Source organism: Lissotriton helveticus, chromosome 2_1 (assembly GCF_964261635.1).
Source record: "Lissotriton helveticus chromosome 2_1, aLisHel1.1, whole genome shotgun sequence".
Classification (NCBI taxonomy): domain Eukaryota; kingdom Metazoa; phylum Chordata; class Amphibia; order Caudata; family Salamandridae; genus Lissotriton; species Lissotriton helveticus.
The window spans coordinates 1,065,006,912-1,065,014,534 of NC_136059.1; positions in this window are offsets into that span (position 1 = coordinate 1,065,006,912).

Here is a 7,623-nt window from a genome sequence, read left to right on the forward strand (position 1 = left end):
TTGACAACGCCAATAGGTATTGCATTGGTGAAACCGATTGTCTTTGTCAATGCCTGTTCATTCCTTATTATTTCTACTTTACAGTATAAATTACTTTATTTATTATATTTTTATTTTTATTTTTTAAACTTGTAAGGCGCGACAGCTACCCAAAAAGGGTTTTCCGGCGCCGATACACAGCATAAAAGGTAGCAGGGGATTTCAGGTTTGCTTAAGTAATTATTGTCCGAACAGCCAAGTCTTAATGTTTTTTCTGAACCTGGCATGGTTTTCCTCTTTACGAATATAAAGAGGAAGTGCGTTCCAAAGAGATGGTCCTAAGTGGGCAAAGGATCTGCCACCCATTCTTGCCAGTTTGAACCTTGGTACGCAGAAATTGGCAGCTGATTTTGACCGAAGGTTGAGCTTGGGAGTGTAGGGATGGACAAGAGCTAAAAGATATTTGGGTGCGATACCTGCTTTGATTCTGAACATGTAGTTCAGGGCTTTGAATCTAATTCTGTTTTCTACCCTGAGCCAATAAAGCTCACGACGATAGCTCGAGACTCCGGAAGTTTTAGGAATTCTGCACAGTAGTCTAACAGCTGAGTTTTGGACGAGCTGCAGCCGCTGAACTACAGCTTACAGCTTTGTTGGAGCCAAGGTACAGAATGTTTCCGTAGTCAAGCCGCGATGTTATGAGGGCATTGACTATGGTTTTTTGAGTGGAGGCGGGCAGCATCCAAAGGATTTTTCTCAGCCATTTAATGATGGTAAGGCATAGGCCGACAACTTTGCTGGCCTGTTGTTTCATGGAGAGGGAGCTATCCATGATGACTCCCAGATTACGTACTTGGGTGACTGGGGTGGGGAAATTTCCCATCTGGTTAGGCCAGTGTGAGGGGTTCCAAAGATCGCGTTGTTTCCCAAGAAGGAGGATCTCCATTTTTTTCTCCATTTAGCTCTAATTGATTTCTTGTCATCCAGTTGAAAATGTTTTGAAGCCCTAATTTGAGGAGAGACGGGGATGAGGGACTGGATTCAGATAGGGAGAAGATGATCTGAGAGTCATCGGCGTAGGTCATGAGAGTAAGTCCAGATCTGTCCGCTAGGTCAGCCAGGGGTCTGAGATATATGTTAAAAAACAAGGGACTTAAAATAGATCCCTGGGGTACTCCGTGTGGGGCTTTAAAGGTTTCGGAGCATGCTGAAGAGGATGTGATTTGAAACGTCCGTTGAGTCAGGAAGGACCTGATCCATTCTAATGCCTTTCCACGGATACCATTACTATTTAACACCATAATGAGTGTTTCGTGGGATATAGTGTCAAAGGCCGCGCTCAAGTCTAGAAGCACGAGCGCGACCGTTTGACCATTGTCAAGGAGTTTCCGGATGTTTTCGGTGACTCCCAGAAGAGTTGATTCTGTCGAGAAGCCAGCGCGGAAGCCCGATTGAGAAGGGTGAAGAAGAGAATTTTTTTCAGCAAAGTTGGATAAGACCGAGTGGACGTGTCTCTCTAAGAATTTAGAAAAGACAGGGAGCAGGGATATAGGTCTATAATTTGCTAAAATGTCCGCATTTGCTGTGGGCTTTTTTAGCAGTGGAGTTATCATGGCGTGTTTCCAGAGGGCCGGGACTGTGGAAAGTTCTAAAGAAGAGTTTAGCGTGTCAACGATGACTACCAAGGAGAGATCGTCCATTTGTTTGAGTACTTTGATGGGAATTGGGTCCCGGGGAGCCGGATTTAATGGTCTTAAAGATGGTCTTCAATATGTTGACCGTGATGGGAGGCCAAAGTTCCAAGGTATTCTCAATAGAGGGGGCGAGGTCCTTGTCAGCCTGTGGGGAGGGATCATTATTGTTGCTATTTATGTCTCTGATTATCTTATCGATTTTGTCCGTAAAGAAGCAGGCCAAATCTTGGCATTGTTGAGTATTAAGTGGGGAGCAGTGGCTGTGGTTTGTGCACTCGCAAGTTCCTTGACCTTGTTAAACAGAGTTTTGGGTTTATTTGTTGCTTCCGTGATGGTATTTGAAACAAACAAGGCTCGCGCTTTCGTGCAAGCAGTGTGGTATACATTCCTGGCCTTATGGTAAATCTCTTTTTTGTCAGGAGCGTAGTCCCTCCGCCACTGACGCTCAAGTGCCTTGCATTTCGATTTCTCAATTTTCAGAGTGTCGTTAAACCAAGGGGCTGGGTGACGGTGGCAATTACCCTTGGTGTGAGGGGTTGGTAGGCAGTAGTCAGCAGCGTCATTGAGCCATTTTTGGGCAGCTTCTGCTAAACTTTCCATGTTATGACCTTTTCTAGGGGGGTTTTCACGGAGTGCTGTATTTAGTTTTGCCATGTCAAGTAGTTTCCAGTTTTTCCTGGAGGCAGCTGGGAAAGCTGGCTGCGCAGCGTTGACGGAAGGTAGTTTAAGACTAAATTTTATTAAGTGGTGGTCAGACCAGCAGATGGGGGTGGTATCATGCCATTTTAAATCATTGATATTGGTAATGATAAGGTCAACCAAATGGCCCGCTTTGTGCGTGGGTCCAGAATTTAGTAAGGTCAGATTAAGAGCCATCAGATCATCAAGCAAGTTTGAGCAAGTGGGGGTGGAAGGGTCGTCAAGATGCAGATTGAGGTCTCCGATTAGTGAGAAGTTTTTTGAAGCTATGTAAAAAGGAGTGATGTGATTGGCTAGATTTGACGCCCATTGAGAAGAATTTCCGGGGGGCCGGTATATCAGCAGGCCAGACATCGTAAAATTGGGGTTCAGAGATATTTTAAAAAAGGCGGCTTCACAATCAGGGATCTAAAGTACACTTCAGCTCTCTGTTAAAGATGATTGCAATTCCACCTCCAAGTTGGTCAGTTCTATCTTTCCTAGTGATTGCATAGTTGGCGGGGAGGGCGGTAGCAATGTCCGGGCCAGCACTCTCATGTAGCCACGTTTCAGTCAGGAAGAGGGCGCTGGGTGTGTCTTCCAATAGTAAATTAAAGATGTCTAATTTGTGTTTCGGTAACGAGCGGCAATTAATGCTGTAGAACAGGAATTCTTGCGCCTTGATATTTCGGAGCTGTTTGCGTTTCCTATGCCCCTTCCTGGAATCAGGGTGAGGTTGGCAAATGGTGAGGGTAAGGTTGCAGCTTGGGCAGGAAGTAACTCCTGTCTGGTGTAGGTCAAGTGTATTACACCTATCATTGATGGTCGGGCGTAGTGTTTTAAGCTGACTAGGGGATCTTACCAACCTTTTATGAGTAGGCGGAACATAGCCCTCTGCCCCATGCCCCGTCCTGGCCCAGATGGGCACAGACGGGCTAGTCTTTGGCGTGTCTTCGGCGCGTGGACGGCGCAGACGCTGCGCGCATCCGCTGCGCGCATCCGCTGCGCGTATTTGGGGCATCAGGTTTAAGTAGAGTACGGGCTAGCATTCAGCTCCGCCTCCACAACACTCGCCCAATCAGTGCCAGCAACCGGGAGGGAACCCGGAAGAAGGTACCGCCCTGCACCCTCCACAACAAACAAGCCTAGCGCTTGCGGTGGACCGGGGTTGCAGGGGCGACAGAGTGCAGTGATAAGATTCACAAGACGTGAAGCTGAGTGAAAATAAAATGTGACAATGGGACAGATAGCTTCAGTGAAATTTTTAAAATCAACCCCACAAGAAGCGTTAAATTAAAAACAAGTTAACTCTCCATAGTTACTGTCATCCGTGCAATTCACAATCAATCACAACAGGATTTGTTTTTAAAAAGGTTCAGAAGTACATTTTCACTTCAATCGCGCTGCAGTCAGCCATGCGCGTGTCATCAGGGCGAAGGTATGATCTCAATGGGTTTAAGTAGAGTACGGGCTAGCATTCAGCTCCGCCTCACAACACTCGCCCAATCAGTGCCAGCAACCGGGAGGGAACCCGGAAGAAGGTACCGCCCTGCACCCTCCACAACAAACAAGCCTAGCGCTTGCGGTGGACCGGGGTTGCAGGGGCGACAGAGTGCAGTGATAAGATTCACAAGACGTGAAGGTGAGTGAAAATAAAATGTGACAATGGGACAGATAGCTTCAGTGAAATTTTTAAAATCAACCCCACAAGCAGCCCTGCCCACAAGAAGCGTTAAATTAAAAACAAGTTAACTCTCCATAGTTACTGTCATCCGTGCAATTCACAATCAATCACAACAGGATTCGTTTTTAAAAAGGTTCAGAAGTACATTTCACTTCAATCGCGCTGCAGTCAGTCATGCGCGTGTCATCAGGGCGAAGGTATGATCTCAATGGGTTTAAGTAGAGTACGGGCTAGCATTCAGCTCCGCCTCCACAACACTCGCCCAATCAGTGCCAGGAACCGGGAGGGAACCCGGAAGAAGGTACCGCCCTGCACCCTCCACAACAAACAAGCCTAGCGCTTGCGGTGGACCGGGTTGCAGGGGCGACAGAGTGCAGTGATAAGATTCACAAGACGTGAAGGTGAGTGAAAATAAAATGGGACAGATAGCTTCAGTGAAATTTTTAAAATCAACCCCACAAGAAGCGTTAAATTAAAAACAAGTTAACTCTCCATAGGTACTGTCATCCGTGCAATTCACAATCAATCACAACAGGATTGGTTTTTAAAAAGGTTCAGAAGTACATTTCACTTCAATCGCGCTGCAGTCAGTCATGCGCGTGTCATCAGCGTGTGTTATAGTCAATACAAAATGAAAAATCATTGTAAGGTATAGCTCAGTTGTTGGCTCTGGGTTTTGCATTTTTTGGACTACCTACAAAACGTATATATCAACACGGCCAGAAGGGTCTGTCAAACATAATGGTTTATAGCTTTTGTAAATTGGTCAATGTGACAAGAAGTTACAGATGAAACATTTCAGAAATGGCAGTTTTTTCAAACACATTTTCATTGCTTTTTTGTTTCCACAGTAAGTTACACTTTTGAGTAAGTTTACTAGTTTTCGGTAATCACAAACTTCAGTTTTTGTAATAACTTGCACTAGTGTTGTTAGTCCATTACTAAACATGGCCAATGACTTGTACAGCAACACCCTACCATAGAAAATAATGGAATAATGATTTACTACAAAAGTGTAAGTTAATACAAAAATCCTGTTTGTAAATATGAAAAGTAATAAACTTACTCAAAAGTGTAAGTAACTACAGAAGTGCAGTTTGTGAATAGCATTTTGTGGTATGTTTTGTAGCACTACAAAGCTTACTGCAGTGTGGTTGCTGTGAATCAGGCCCTTAGTATCTTTGGGAAACCTGGAGGGTTCTAAGCAAATGACATTCTACTGAATTTAGAATCGTGTTTGCTTTTAAAAAATATATCGTTTTCAGGGCTCACTTGTGGGTTTCACACCTGTTTCGATCACAAACTAAAGGCAGGCTGAAACCATAAAAATTAGGACTATCTCTTAGAAAAATGCAAAAACTAAAGTAAAAAGGTTATCTGATACAACTCTGTTTGTTCCCAAAGCTCAAAAGATGGTGATCCTAGCACAGCAAAACTTTTGTTGATGCCATTTTTAAAAGAAAAAAACATGTTTTATTACACTGCACTTTTTCTTCACTCTTATTAGAACCCCCCAAAAAGGAATTCAGCTATATTGTGGCTATATTCTCGAATTCCATCTAGGAGAAGCTACAAACCCTGGGTATATTTTGAATCCACAGAAAAGTGTGGGAAAAGTATGCCCCCTGCTTTCAACTGTCTGTTTCAGTGTCCTTTACAAATCCTTGCTCGCTAGTGGTCAATCCTTCCTCTTGTCCCTCCTTTTTGTCTTTCATTTTCTCCCGCTTGGAGCTTTGGCCTAGCATGGTATCCTTACCCTTTTGGGGGACTATATTTTTCTGTTTTACTGTTTGCCTATGTTCAGCTTCGGAGCCTTAGCTGCTTACATGTTAATATAGTATGTCTTCCCTCCCACCTCCTCCTAATGCCACAATTGTAGTAGTGCTGACTCCTGCTCAGTTGCTTGCATTTATTTATTTTTTGCCTTTTTTTGGCAATTTTGGGTGTTGACCGTCAGTTGGGCTTCTTTTGGTAAGATAGTCGTTTGGTTTTGGTCTTCCTTTTAAGGGGGTTGGGCTTGTTTTATCCTTTTTTCCTTTTTCAATGTCGACATTGTTTACTTTACCAACATTTCATAAAGCATGGCGGCCGCACCTATCTTTTGTTCTTTGTGCTTGTTTTTATTTTGGGAGAGTCTGTGCATAATTAAACATGATGGCGGCATTCTTTGTGATTCTGTGTAGTATTGGATATTTTTTACTGTTAATTTATGTCACATAAGCGTTAAAATACAGGAGAAAGTGAAGGAAATAATTGCTCTTATCCTCACATTCAGGAAGTCTAACTAGAATCTACACCCTTCCAAGATGGATCCTGCTTTAGCTACAGTGTCTTGACCAGTTGAACCTCTTCCACGACAGCCGGAAGGAGGCGGCTGGAAACCTGCTCATGCTAGAACTTATTGCCGTCTGACTGCCAGTGTCAAGCAGGGTACATGCGCGAGGAGCCCACTGTTCTGTGCCACTCTTGCGGTCTGCATCAGGAGCAGGGAGGTAGCGCATGCTGCAGGTAGAGCATTGCACCCCCAAGGAAATATATGTTCAACTCCCGCATTCTTTTTCTCCGCGGGGAATCACAACGCGGTCGTTATTACGACCGCGTTGTGATTCCACAAACCTTTACTCCGCAAGTCATAACAACGACTTACGGAGGGGGGGCGCTGGAAGTTGGAATAGTATAATTTACTATTCCAACTCCAGTCTGTGCGGACACTAGGGAAGGTGTTGGATTTTAAATCCAACACTACACCCCCCCTCCGCAAGTCGTTGTTCCGACTTGCGGAGTAATGGTATGCGGAATCACAACGCGGTCATGATAACGACCGCGTTGTGATTCCCCGCGGAGATAAAGTTTCGTTGTAAACGTCCATCACCCCCCCAAGGTCCTCTCTGGCTGCAGCATGGCTGTGCTCAGCTCACGGGCACTACAGGGAGCGCTGGTGCTGGCTTCCCTGGCTGTGGTCATTCAACTGCTGACAATGTGACTCCCTCTTCAATCAGAAGGAAGTCATAGAGCTGGCCAAGCAGCATGCAGGTGAGATCCCCTTGTAGTCTGTAGGAGGGACACTGCATTGAGGCGAGACTCTGGATAGCCTCCACAAGCAGCATGTGAAGAGATAACTGATTGTCTGATGTCTCCAGGGTATCACAGTTCCAGTTCTGGCTTTCATTTAAGGTTTGATTTGGTAAATCGGTGCATTCTGGGATATGTAGTCTTTATTTTACTTTAATATTGCATGAATGAACTGTGTTGATAACTAGTTGCTTTGAGCACATGGCTCTGCTATAAAGACTAATATTAAAGACTGAAGAGGAGACTGAATTTACTTCTGAGCTTAAGGGTTCAGCACTGCTCTTGCAGATCTGCCCCCCACACCTTCACCCTCTGTGCATTCACCTCCATGATCCAGGCTCAGTGACAGGTGAACATATTTGAAGAATGTTAAACTTAGCTATTATGCCTGTTTACTCTGCTGAGAGCCGTACAAATCAAGTAACATATAAGACCAGAATTAATAGCGTTTCTTTTTTTTAAAATTTCTGCATGTAGTCACTGCGGGGTGTGGCTAAAGTTATAGGCCGCCGCAAA